This window comes from Chroicocephalus ridibundus, chromosome 4, assembly GCF_963924245.1.
Source record: "Chroicocephalus ridibundus chromosome 4, bChrRid1.1, whole genome shotgun sequence".
In the NCBI taxonomy this organism is placed as follows: domain Eukaryota; kingdom Metazoa; phylum Chordata; class Aves; order Charadriiformes; family Laridae; genus Chroicocephalus; species Chroicocephalus ridibundus.
In genome coordinates, this window is record NC_086287.1 from 35,328,129 (window position 1) to 35,343,010 (window position 14,882).

General features: G+C 37.5%; 1 long non-coding RNA gene across 1 annotated transcript; it reads right to left on the reverse strand.

Moving 5' to 3' along the window:
• Positions 1-3,326: 3,326 nt before the first annotated feature.
• LOC134514760 (uncharacterized) lies at positions 3,327-14,862 on the reverse strand. Its single transcript, XR_010070801.1, has 3 exons — positions 14,628-14,862; positions 6,889-7,072; positions 3,327-5,061 (listed from the first exon to the last, which is right to left on the reverse strand). It is a non-coding gene; the product is annotated as an uncharacterized LOC134514760 (long non-coding RNA).
• Between the last annotated feature and the right edge of the window lie 20 nt (positions 14,863-14,882).

A 14,882-nucleotide genomic window follows, 5' to 3' on the forward strand; every position in this document is an offset into this window, starting at 1 on the left:
TGTGACACGTCAATGGATGATATCTTGCTCTGTTGTAGAGCTGATGCAATACTTGCAAGATGCAAGAAGGATGCTAGTGATGTCAGCTGCAAAAAAGCAGCCTGGAAGCACAACTTGATTTGATGACTTCACACTAGCAGTCTTTAAATTTAATTTCCTCTTTCATCAGGCTGCCATTCAATAATCCTTTTGAACCAAGAACTCCTGATAGTTTAAGCACCCCATAAAACCTCCTTATCAATATATTCTAGCCATACTAAAGCAATTGCTATGCCTTCTTGGAGATAATTAAGATTATTTTGTCTACAAACGCTTTTATCCAGACATCATATACTCCTGTTATAAACATTTCATAAGTAAGCAATAACATTTGATTTTGTCAAGTATGAATTTAAGTGTTTATCCCAAGCGGAGAACAGATAAATTGTACTAGTTTCCTGACTATATTATTTCTAGTAGAAAATGGATTTCTAAACAAGAAAAGTGCAGTGCCTTAATGTAAAATTTATTTTTTCCTTAACATTCCAAGTCACATAGTACTGTTTAGTGTTATTCTCCAGAGGAATATTTTTCACTGTTATAAAATCACCGATGCATTCTTCTACAAGGTATAACCCAACTCCAGTTTTTGTGATAATCATACTCTTGCATGCTGGAACTGACTTCCACCTTTATGCCTCACTACCTGCCTGAGGTGGACTGTTATCACACACAAAACTTATGTTCCCTCTTGCATGTTTTACCCAGATAATCTTGTAAAAAGAATTCAACCTGTGCAAATTTTACATGCATCCAATGAAAATATTCCTTTTAGGAGTTCATTTCTGTACTATGTGTATGTATGAAATTTTTATAGATATTAAAAATAAACAAACAGTCAACTGAATAACAATATATTTAAATTGCTCTAACACACTGGAAGCAAAATTGTTGCTGCATTATTAAAAATGAGAATTAATGGCTTATGACTTACATAATTTTCCTGTCCTAAGCTCTTGGCAGATAACCAATTACATTCATAGATTACTATAGTATATTTTAATGAAATAATTCCAGAAACACTGATATTTATCCTTATTAAAAACCCTGGTGAATTAAACTGTTACTACTCTTGGGAGTCAACAAGTTCCATGGCTATAGGACTGTGGACAGAGGGAATGAATAGCATGGTTAAGGTCCTCCCAGTGAGATTGCCTTGTAAAAGGAGCTTAGGAATCTTACCCGGTTGTGCATAGTTGTGCTCCCTTGTTCCTGCAGCAACAAGGTTCTGATTAAAGTGGCAATCATTGAAGAAATAGGTCATCTGCAGGATTCATAAGGTCTAAGGCATGGATGGTCATCCAGATCAAACGTTTAAACTGAGTCCAGGAGGAAAATTAAAGCAAGTGCAATCTCTGGAGCCCATCAAATCCATTCCACACCAGACAAAACATTTCTGAATATTATTCTGGCGTTTCACCCAAATAGTAGTAATCTTGCAGAATGGTTTCCCCATGTAGTAAATAACTTGAGATTTATGTTATTTATTTATTAATATGTTATTATAATATACATATGCAGTATCATTATATTATATTGTTATCTTCTAATATGTATTACATGTTATAAATATTTTTATAAATAATATTCTTTATTATTGTGTTATTTAATCTTGTTCGGATCTAGGCTATTTATATAATATTTTTTTTCAGCCTTCTAAAAGGAAAACATTGATTCTAAGTTATTTAGCCAGGTCTCCTTGGGAAAAGGAGAGAAAACTTGCATCCATTAAGATTTCGCCTACCTTACAGCTCTCTGTCAGGTATCTTTAGATGGTAACTCATTCAGTCCTACTTACCTCCAGTGACAGCAGGGTCAGTGCAAACAACTGGCTTCATCTACAAACCCAGATTTTAGATGGCTGAAGTTATGTGTGATGAATCCTTTCCCAATTTGAAAAGCAGATTTTTCTTCTCCTCCCCCTGTAGTACTTACTTGCGGAAGTATAAAATGTGAGATTGAGAATGAGGATGCTGTGTTTAAAAACATTTCATGTTTATTTGACAATATTCATGTCGGGGGGTTGTTGTTTTTTAAAGAAATATCACAAATTATCATAGAGTCAAAAGAATACAGAAGAGCTGTATTTTGAACAGAGAAAAGGCAGTAAAGTTACCATGCCATAAACAATAAATTAATTTGCAGTTCTCTGTTTTTAGTAACACTTCTGTCTACAGACCCACATCAACTGCAGGGAGCCACCCTGAACCTACACAAAAGCACAATGGTGTTGTAGAGTTTAGAAACCTGTCTTTTAAGTAGATATGATTAGATGAATGGTATCTTAACTAAGACACTTCTTACCACTAGAGGGCTCAAAATTGCTGTGTGATTTTATGTATGAATGCATGCATAAACATATATATACACATATATACATACACACACAATGTATAATAGGTGTACATTGTTCATGTGCATGCGTTTTATTTATCTGTACAGATGTATAAACACACATATATGCATACACATATACACACACTTGTCTTTTAATAGATTTTTTTTATTTTGAAGGCTTTGAACATTTAAATGCAATTCAAATCTTTAAAGTTTTTTTAATATAACTTTGAAATTCACCATATACATATACGATAATTACAATTTTTAACTTTGTTCTCAGATGGTCGGATTTACAGAGAATGTTCATGTCATCAAATTGAATAGTGAAAACTATCACAACAAAATACAGTTCAAACTTCCATGAGCAATGCCTGCTTTCACCTTATGTTTTATTGGGCTATCTAGACGACACTGAATAACATGGGCACAGTTTGTTTTTTCATAAATGACTTTCCACAGAATGTAATGCAGTGTTGCGTAATCTATCACGCCAAGCATTTTTGTTTGATTATATGACATGTCCTCTTGGGAAATCTTAGAGGCTCTAAATAAATAAAGTGTTCCTAGAACGCTGATTGTTTTCTTTCACTAATGTGACAATTGTAATGAAGAGAAAAATGGCTTTCAACCATTTTTAAGTAATGCATAATCTTTGGAGATAGTGCAACCCGGTTCCTCCACAGCATGATGATGTAATAATGAATAATTTACCCATGCAGTCCAAAAGATAATTAACATAATATTTTCAGTCAGACTTGACATATACAAAACTTTGAGGTATCAATATTTTCCAAATGTCAGCAAAGTTATATTCATCTAAGAAAAGTGCTCAAGAAACCAGCGTTTCAAGAACAATGAAGTTTCAGATTGTCATGATTAACAATAATGTATGTTGTTAGGGAAATAGGAACACAGACACCAAAATGTTTTGCAGACATTTGTTGCTTTACATAATACTAAATTTTGAAGAGTTTCTTTGGAATTTTTTACTGTATAGAAAATTGTGGAAAAGCACAAGAAAACAGAAGATACTCTTTTTGCAGCACTTCAGTGTTTCGATTGTTTGCAAAAAATTGTGTTGAATAAGATCATGTATATGAATAAAGACTATTCAAATGAATGAGAATTTACATAACTGAGTCAAATCTTTCAGTCTTTGATAAAGAATAGTATCTTTGAATTTCATTGGACTACATGTGATTACTGCCTGCATTAGCACTAGTACAGTTAGATACTAACAATCGAATAAAGTTTTAACATATTCATTTTCTAGCATCATCATCTTATGTGTGTTTTCTTAAATTGTTAAAAGTCCTACCAGGTGTTTCATCTTCATAAAATGGTAAATTCTTCAAAAAGCACAATAAAATAATTGGGGGGTGGGGGGCAGTTTAGAGTTAATAGTAAAGTAGGCTGGAAATACAATTCTATTGCCATGTACATTTAGCCAAACTTTATAGCCCCACTTTTTGTTAACACATTTACTTTAAAGTGAAATATATGTGCAACTAAGCCAAGATATTTTTGCTTTAAGAATTTTAACTCTTGCATGTTTTAACTCTTTGCAAATTTTAAAAATTTAGCTTTACTGTTTGTGCATGATGTTAGATTAGGACTATAACGTTCTAATTAAAAAAATAAATCTTTCCTATACTTTTTCTTATGTGTACTGTATTCTTAATTTACCAGTCTGTTATTTGAACTTGGAAAACAATGTGGCACATTAGATGACAGATAGTAAAAGTGGTTTTGTTACTGACAGACAGGGTTTGTTGGCATATTCATCACATAACCTTTGGTTCCCGGAGTAAATCATCCTGAAATCAATAAAGTAGACTGAAATGTATTCAAACTACTTTTACTAGACTAAAATTATAAATTTTATAAATGTAAAACACATTTCCATAACTGGAACATCTATTTCCTTAACGACAGCCTACTGAAGTCAATGAAATTATGCCAGGAGTAAGGCTCTATCCAGATGGAGTTAGCTGCTCCATTAGAATCCTAAGAAAGAACATCCTTATCGTAACACACCAGTGTACAGATTAGCTCTAGTGATTTCACATTTATATTATTATCCTCAATATAAGAAGAAGATCAAACTATTAGAGTGTCCAGAGGAGGGCGACCAAGATGGTGAAAGGTCTTGGGGGCAAGACTTATTAGGAGTGGCTGAGGTCACTTGGTTTGTTCAGCTTGGAGAAGAGAATGCTGAGGGTTGATCTCATTGCAGTCTACAACTTTCTCAAGGAGGGCAGTAGAGCCGGAGGTGCTGACCTCCTTTCTCTGGTGAACAGTGATAGGACACAAGGAAATGGAATGAAGCTGCATCAGGGGAACTTCAGACGACATTAGGAAAATGTTCTTCACTGAGAGGGTGGCCGGTCACTGGAACAGGCTCCCCAGGAAAGTGGTCACGGCGCCAAGACTGTCAGAGTTCAAGGACCATCTGGACGACGCTCTTGGTCATATGGTAGTCCTGTGAGGAGCAGGGAGTTGGACTCAATGACCTAAGCTTAAGGGTCCCTTCCAACTCAAGATATTCTATGATTCTTTTTCTGTAATCCTCCCATGCGAGTTTGTCACTCTTGAAAGAAAAAAGACTTAACTGACCACATTAGCCATATCTGCAATTTTCTTGATAGTTGATACATCATCACTACCTTACGTCTCAGCACCCTTTATAGAGGAAAAGGCAATCTGAGTTAATGTTGTATAAATATTGATTAATAACAATCATAACATGAAAATTGCAGTGATTTTCACAAAGATCCTACATGCCACAAGATTTTTACTGGGTACAAGGAACTCCAAATATAAAATTTCTTATAAGAGTGAGGATTACAACTCTGAACTAAATAGGTGATTTTTTTACCACCTTCAAATGAAGTAAGAAACAATTTCATATCGCCAGTGTTTTACGCTACTTTTTGCAGTAGTTATGCTAATTCAGTGTATTTTACAATTAACTCTTGCAACTTTTCAGCTTGATTACAGCTGAATAGGTTGTTTGCAATTAGTTTTATCTATAGGCCTATAACTGTGTATAGAGAAATCTCAAAAAATAGATTTGAGTAATACATATTTCAATGTACAAATGGAAAAATGAAGTAGTATTACACTGCCTTGATGACAAGTTTAAAAGCCTGTTTGAGTATTTATTGTTCTTTCAATACACATGTATATGTTAAGGATTTTCTCTTCTTTATAATCATGTCAGCAAAAAAATAAATTGTGCTGTGCTATATCCTTGTATTTGCTTTACCCAATTTATGGGAACTTTGTTTCTATGGCTATTGAATTTCAACAGAACTGACTATGTCTCATTATTTGGAGAAAATAAATGCTGTCCAACTCATTAAATCTAGATGAGCTGAATGTATTGTAATTCTATTTTGTAGTGTATTATCCAGGAAGCATTTTCTCCATCAAGCTTTAGGCATTTTATTAGCTAAAATCGTCAGTCTCCATATGCTCTCTTGCACCAGTGGAGAAAGTTCTTATTGTTGTTGCTTTTGCTTAGGTAGAGCTCCTTAATGTGGTTTATTTCAGATATCATTTGATACAAACAAATACGGGAGATGCAAAGATGGAAGAGAGAGAATTTTAGCTTCAGTACATTATTTTTAATCAGCTGGCAACAATGAGCTTTCAGGTGGGATGGGCTATGATAGTTTTAATGAACTTTTCTTAATTGGACAATACTTGTTTTTTAATCTCTAAAACTTGGATATCAGGAGGAAATTCTTTACGGGTAGGGGTAGTGAGGCACTGGAACAAGTTGCCCAGGGAAGTTGTCAATGCCCCATCCCTGGAAGTGTTCAAGGCCAGGCTGGATGAGGCTTTGAGTGACCTGGTCTAGTGGGAGGTGTCCCTGCCCATGGCAGGGGGGTTGGAACTAGATGATCTTTAATGTCCCTTCCAACCCGAACCATTCTGTGATTCTGTGATAACAACATAAACTCACAACTTAATGGCAGTAATATATCATTTCTATATCTGTCACATCAGTCTTCTAATATATGAAATTTTCTTCTTTTTTTTTATATTACAAGTGCATTACAGATATGAAATTTGACAAGACTTCCTATTAAACATGCCATTTTAGCCTGGTGGCTGTTGTTACTCTGTGCTTCTCCTCATCCAGCAATGTGTTACATAATATCACTGCCACACCACCCTATTGAATTAAGAAATGCCAGTCATTAACCAAACTTAACTGGCTAACCTGGCAAATATAAGCTATCAGACTGAACAGAGTTTTTTATAAACTTTATTTTAAAAAAAAACCATGTTAAATATGGGTTTTAAGGGATTAAAACCCTTTGTTATAAATACATACAAAGATTAGAGTTCATTTCCATTTTAAATACTTACTAACAGGCATACCAAGTGGGGTAAACATGTAGGACAAGATCCCAGGGCTCGGGATTACAGGGATCTAACAGCAGTCAATCCAAAGCAATGACAGCATGCGACAGAGGCAGGAGGTCCACTTATAAATACCTTTGTTGTGAGCCATGATGAATCTGTAAGCATTGTTGCAAATACACACAATGATCCTGTTTCTGGGGTTTTTTTGTGATTTGTACTTTTTTATGGGTATTCATCTCACTTGCAATGACTCAGGTCTGCAGAATTTTATTTTTACATATGAATTTTTCTGTTCCAGAGCAAACAGCTTAAGCCTCTAAATGAAAATAAGAACAACAGAAGAATACAAATATTTAGAAGTTTAGAAACAGGAGTCTTCCTACTTGGCTAAAATATTACAAGCAAAATACTCTACAGAAAATTTACAAGAAACATAATCAGGCTTTTTTTAATATGTATAACCTGTAACTTTCTATAACATCATATTTGTATCTGTTTATTATCAACATAAGCGATGTTGATAATAAACATACAAAACATTTTCACTTTAGCTTGTGATTTTTAGTTATTGGAAAGTATGTCTTTAGTTTTCCCTTTTGTAACTGCCAAATTTCAAATTATATACCAGCTGTTATTTTTTTTATACACAATTTGTTAGAAATTATAAATTATATATTCCTAAATACTTTTTAAATATATCCCTATTACATAACCCCAAATATTTCAATGCAAAATTAATTCAAATTGCCCATCACTAGAATATGAAGAGAATCTCTCTTATTGCATGAATGCTTTGCAGTTTATGTTAATATATTTTATATAGTTTCCTTCCCCTCTCCACTATTTTTTCCTTTAAGTATTTTGTATTGAATGACTTAAAACCCCATGAAGTCAATAAAATTGTTTTCATCCAGTAGGTCCATGGACTTCTATCTTCTATCTGAATGGTTTTTAAAAAAAAAAAGGAAAAAAAGAAAAAAAGTAGAAGCTTCTGAATGTAATATATGTATGTGAAACATTTAAAGCAATTCATAACTTCTCTGAAAAAAATGTTTAAAAGTCCACATATTCAGAAAGGTCATCAGGGCTGCACTAGGAAAGTTCCCATTGACTTACTGTATGCTTGGATGAGATTTGGTGGCCTAAATCTGCAATACTGAAGAAACGCAGCTCACTCTCTTTGAATTGAAAACAAATGAAGCATTAATTCAGCAAGGTAGACAAACATACGCTTTATTTTGAACATATGAGTTGTTCCATTCACTTCGGTTGAATATAAAGTCGTGCACCCACTTACAAACATACATAGCAACTTCATGATGTAAGTCTCGGTGAAATGTAAATCAAAATCAGTTATATTTTCCAACTAGCATTAAAATTAGACAGTGATTCTTTATCTTACTAAAGTAAAAATGGTCTAACATTTTGGTACCTTTTCACGTTTCCAGTGCTGCTTTCAGTGAAACAAAATAACAAGATGAATAAACCCCCAAATTAATTAATAATCTGCCACCACTTCCTTCTGGGTCAAAATGGTAGCTAAATAATTTAGATAGACTTGTACTACTGATGCGCTGTCTGTTTTAACCTCACTGCACTAAGGAATACCCTTTGTCTCAAAGAGGCAGCATTATGTCTAATCCCCGTGCTTTTTCTGCGGCCAGATAGCCTTTGTGTGCAGCTGACACCCAGATACATGTTTTCACGGCAAACTCCAAGGATATGTGCCAAATCATTCTGCCCAATTTATCCTGACAGTAAGTTTTATATATTTACCCTCCCCCACCAGGAGACTTTCCAGTTCAGGGGTATTCTGTAGTAATTGATTTCAAGTGGGTAGAAACATAAAGCGCTGGGAATCATTAATTTTTGGCGGTGAAGTAAAATAATTTCTTCAAGAACAAACTCTAAGGCAAACTTCCCTCTTCTAGGGAAGAATCAGTTGAAGTTCCCAATGTAACTTCATATTCTTAAAGGTAATCACTATTGTCTAAAATCTTGCTGTGCTGCGAATTAATTTGTAATCTACTGGCATATGCATTTTTATACGGTAAACCTTTAAGAAGCATTTTTAAAGATCTCTAGATCTCTACTAGGAACTATTGCTATTGCAATAATATTAGAGATATTACTTTTATTACCCTTCCGTTAACAAAAACCCAACCATTATAATAGTATTATACTTGTAAAAATCACTTTTGCTGAAATAGCTTACTATTTGGAAAATTGACTACAAATTATACTGGGAAAAAGGGGGGTTTGCTGGTGGTTAACAGTAGGAGAGTTTACTAGTATAATTTTACTAGGATGTATTTGTCTTTCTTGATCTCAAGTACTACACTTTTTGTCAGTGAGCAAAAAGAGCAGAGCAACTCAAATTTTGCTAGATAATTTTTTATATATCGTGGTTAGCACAGAAAAATCAGCACCTTTGTCTTCATCGTCGCATTCTTGTCTTTCCTTTGTCCCCTGTGCAACATGTTTACTTGCTGCCTTCCCATTCCTTTGCCAGCAAGATTTCTGATCTTCTCCACTGAAATAACTCTCATTTGTCATCTGACCTATAGCAAACTTCCAGGCTTCAAAACCGGTGAATAAGGTCATATATTGTAAGACTACATTTAAAAGTACGACCTGTTTTTACTAGTTTTAATTTATGAGAACAACCAAGGCTGTATTAGACTCTTTGAGAGCATGACTGAGCTCTAGCAGAGATGTCCCTATGACCACTTAGAAGGTGCTGCATTGTTCCAGGTCTTTCGGTACACAGGAAGGGGACCAGGCCTGACAACAGAATCAAAGAAACTGATTTTGCTGTTAATGTCTCTTTCTTCGTATTTAATTTCTCCTAAAGTGCCCAAATTTCAAAGAAGTAAGACAGTTGGTGGTGGGTGGGTAAAATGAGACATAAAATAGTAATACTGCTAGTGCAATTATATTAACAGAGATTGGAAACAGGTATGCCGATTCCTTGAAAAATACCCTGTTCACCATTAGAGGAATACATCCTGAAGCATCTGGAGTGACAGCTGGATGAATTCAGTTTGTAGAAGAGATGCTTCACTGATGTTCTTTTATAAGACAGTGCTAAGAGCTACCCAATCAATAACACCGTAAACTGACATAAGGTGATCCTGCTATTCCTCACATACTATGTTACATCATCGTTTCATTACAATGGAATTACTCCTAGTTTGTACCAGTTTTAATCCATGAATTACCTGTTTTCCTATTTAAAAAAGAACCAGTCCCCCCAAAAAAACCATACTGCTATTATTGGAAGGCAATTGAAATGAAGTCTTCCATTTCTTTCATTCTGAGAAATAAAAGGTCTTTTAAATTACTGTACAGAAAGATCACCATGGAGATGCCTTTTTGGAGTAAGTGCCTAGCCACTGGAGTTTCATGGATCATGCCCTGATCCACATAGTCAATTCCTTGGGAGGGATGAAAAATGAACTTGTCCTGAGGCAACCTTGTTTTTTTACACCGAGATCTGGATAGGTCCTCAGGTAACCTCAAGATATAAAGAACACAAGAACAGTTTATAAATCTGATCTACAGATTCAGGAATGAAGAACTGGGAACAATTCAGTTCTATATTCCTGAAGAAAAGTCCAAAAAAAACCTTTGCAAATTTTGATGAATATTGTGGGAATAGGAGGAGGCAGGTGATCCATCTGCCAAGACAGCATGCAGTCTCTCCTTCCACCACTAGAAAGGGAGTTTTAGCCAATATATTCATGTTATGATAAATAGTATGGTTAAATTATTACCGATTTTAAGTTACCATCCTCAGTTTACTGGAAAAAGAAAGCTACTACACAGTAATGGCCTACAATATGAAAGGGCTTAGCAGTTGCCCATGCTCTTTTCTGTGAAGAGCGCAACTATAAACACTTGGCTTTTAGTTTTGCAATGCGTATAATATAGGTGCAGATAATAAAAGGAATATAATTATGGGAAAAGAGATAATCAGGTCACTTTCTGCCTAATACGTGTTCAGCTTTTTTTTTCCAAACCCTGGGTTTGATTTTCCTAAGATTAATGTTGCTGCAATCTTGGAGAAGTTCCACTGAAACTTTAAATTTTTTACTGGTGAAAAACTTCTGCAGTATTTAAACAAGCGACAGTTGGATAAATTAATAAATAATAATATTTTAACTGATAGATTATTGGAGGAAAAAGGTTTCATAAACAGAAGGTGGAAGTTCAAGACTTGAAAGAGACTTCTGAGTTCATCACTAACTGTAATTTTAGTGGACCCAAAGCTTACCAGGAATCACAGCAATCATTCAGTAGTGAAAAACTTCCAATAGTAGCGGCATCATTTTGGGCAAAGACTGTATCTGTTTTCTTTTACCTAGACAGGATGTTTAAGAGGTATCATTTTTCATCTAATGATTATTGGGCTCTGTCATATTTCCCTAAAGGGAAAAACAAACTGTTCATTCTGTTAGCCAGAGGAGAAATATCCCTCACCTCTACAAGAAACAGGAGGTTGAGTCTTGCCCCACAAAGTGGACGTTATCAGGTTAGGTGATGTTTACTAAAACTTTACCTCAGTTATTCTGCAGGTTTCTATTTGTTAAAATACATGCTTAATTGCTTCAGTTTATGTCTCTTCCTAACCCCTTTCATTTCTAAGCACAGCTCTCATGTCTGTGGGATGGACTAGTTTGAACGCTATCATCCACACCTCCACCGGCCAAACACGTTTTTAGAAATAAGTCTGGCAAATTGAATTTGTATTCCACGCTATCACTGAACTAACTCCTGCTGAAGTTATAGAATACATTAGCTGGTAGGACACGACTGAAAGAAACAGAAAAGGAATCAAGATCCCGCAACAGCTTGAACAACCTCTGGTCAGATGTGCCAGTCTACAGCTGGCTGAAAAGGAAAAGCTGAGCAACAGATTACAGTTTTGGAAAAAGAGGAAAATTCTGCTGATACAGACTTTTTTATTTTTGCACTGGTCCTTTCTCCATAGGAATCACAACAGAGCAGGAGCAGGCCTCCACAACTATTTTCACTTGTGCTTCAGCCCACGAACAACACAGGAGACTGATACACTGCAGGGAAGTGTCCCAGTTGCCTACATTTTGCTAAAAGCTATTTCATTGCCCCCCACCCATGACAAAAACGCAGCTTCCTTTAAACTCCCTGTGATCTCTACCACTAGAGGGCTGCACTTTATGCAATATGACCCCCTAGACCTCAATTGCCACCGCTCCAAGCAGTGAAATAAGGAAAAATAAACATATTCTGAAGCATATATGTATTAATTAATACTTTCATTAATATTAAGACAATAATTGTTGAAATGCTTATGATATGCAGCTATTTGCTTACTTAAGTAGAACTGCTACTAAGAAACTAGCTGAGAGACTAGTTATATAGTTTTAGCTAAATTCTTCAAAGACGCACCTGGCCATTAATCTATAAAAACCCTACTTATAGGTACCAGAAAAGTTGAAAACGCTTGTTTTAGTGGGACTGGGAGACAGCATATCAGGAAATTATTAAACAAAAGGCATTCTGTAGAGACAAGGGGAGGCACTTGTGAAACAGCTGTTGGTAAAGAAACAGCCTAATGCAGGACAGACATCTGCTGAGTCTGAGGAAATTAGGTTTCAGGATTACCACTTTTTCCTCTAAGCTTATGGAAGATAGATACACAAACAACATACACGCCGCTTATCAAGTTAAAACCCTTTTTTATTCCACACTTTAATATTCCTGTTGTTAGGATGAAACAATACTTTTGTTTAAAGAATGCAATCAAGTAAATGTTTTATAAGCTAATTGGAGCTCCCAAAGGAAAGACTTGCAGGTGCTGAATCCAATCAGATCTGCCACATAATTAAAATTGGTGCGGGGGGCACAGTAAAACAGATGTGGTCTTGAAACAAGAGAATTGTTTGATTCAATGTTACTACAGATGAATGGGACATATTCAGTGAGATAAAGGGAGCAGTGTTATAATTTACCCAGTTCCACTGCGGAAATTGACTCAAGATGGCTTCACTTGAACATCGTGGGGTTTTTATTTTTGTCTTCAAAATTTTCTATAATTCATTGGCTTAGTTTACAAATAAAAAGAGGTCTCTTAGGACTGATGACCCTACAAACTGGACCTCAAGTCATGCTGTGCTCTTTCTGGCTCAAATACTAATTAAAATTCTTCGACTGGAACTTAGTAAAGAAAATGGAAGAGCTAGAACCAGTCCTTAGCTTGCTGTACCATAATTGTGTCAGCAACTGCCAAGGTAACAGAAGCCTAAAATTTTATTTCAGTCAGTAAACTAAGCAATTATGAGTCAGAGTATCTTAGATACAAAGGGTATATGATGAGTAAGAAAGTTCCATTTTTATACAATCATTTTTCTGACCATATATGCTATCAAATTGTTACTGAATCTGCCGCATCTATTTCATCTGCCTGTGAGGAGGCTAGATATCGCATTCCTGGGACACAATTCCCAAAGAAGTCATTGAAAGTTTCCTATGTACAGTGCTGGATCAAGCTCTTAATTTGTGAATGCTTTCAGACAGGAGCCTGTTTAGATGTTAAAGTGTCCATGTTTTAATATCCTATAATGGATTACGCATCCGGCTTATAACTTGTAAGTAGAGGTGATGTGCTCTATTATATATTATACATGAAATCTGTATTTTAAGTACTAAAAATTGTTTGGGGCAGTATTAATGGTAAGTGATTACTAAAACTAAGGCTGAGTCTCCCAGGGAGCTTAGAATGGAAATTGGATTTCATCCACAAACAGCCAGGTTTTAAGCTTGCATAGTAAGAGGAATCAAGTCAGCAGCCATTCTGCACACACACATATCAATACGAATTTAGAACAGAGCATGGTCTAATGCAATAAACACACATTTCTAAATTTTGTATGGAATTGATGCTCTAGTGCTGACCACTACCGTTACAGTTATATTGGTTTGTTTGAGAAATTTTTTCAAAGGCAATGAGTTAATTAAATAGCAAAGAGCCGAGTAAAAAAATGCTTATAAAAGCAGACAATCCCCCGGCGCCCGCCCACCCCCCGCCCCCCTGCACCTTACAATGTTTTAAGCTTCAACTTGAATAATTTGAGATTTGTAAGCAGAAATAACCTTCGCCGCAGTGAAACACGTTTTAATTTTCCACTAAATATTTACATAAAAAACGCCACTCCGTGTCACATAGCTCCAGCTAGACCGCCTGTCACAGTATAAAAATAATATCTTTATTAATTTTTTTTTTTTTTTCCTACAAGCCTGCGCGATGCAGCCCGGCGCGTCCAAGGCTCCCAGCGCGGAGCGGTGGCCGGGAGGAAGGGCCCCGTCCGCACCAGCCGGGTGTCGCCGCGCCGCGGCGGTGACCGACCAGCCTCAACGGGGACACGTCCCCGCTATCCCGCAGCCTCCCCGGGCCACCTCCGCCATCCTCCCCCGCAGCCGCGGGCCTATGAGGCGCAGCGTGTAACCCAGGTGACGCCGCATCACGGCGGGGACCCTCCCGCGGCGGGAGCCGGCCCTCTACACACGCCCTCCCCGGCGTTGTCGTTGTCGCCGTCGCCGTCGCCCCCACCCCCCGCCGGCCACCGCAGAGGTTAAACCACCCCCGCCTCCGCCCCCCCTCCCCGTCCCCGGCGAGCGGCTCTTCCACCGGCGGCCCGTGATTGGCCATACGTCTCAATCCCAACCTCGCTCTCTTTTGTTCCCATTGGACGGATCTCCCGCCTGTCTTCGGAAGAAGCCCCGCCCTTCTTTTTTATCCCGGCCGCCTCCCCCTCCCGCGCCTGTCCCTGGTCGTTGTCCCCCCTCCACCTCCCACGCCCCGCAGTTGCACCCCCTCCCACGGCTCTAACCTCTCCTGCCTGTTGGGTTTCTGCGGCGCGGCCGAGGGTGGCGGCCCCCAGCCCGGGGACGGTCGGTCGGGCAGCCGCCCGTGCGTCGGCGTCGGCGGTGGTGGGGCGAGAGCGGAGCCGCGCCGCACGGGCAGAGACCCCCCCCTCTCCACCCCCGCGCACACCAGCCCGCCCGTGAGGGAGGGCAGGGGAGCGGCGGGCAGCCCCAGCCGCAGCGCCGGGCGCGGCACTCGGGCAGGCAGGGAGGGCAGGGGA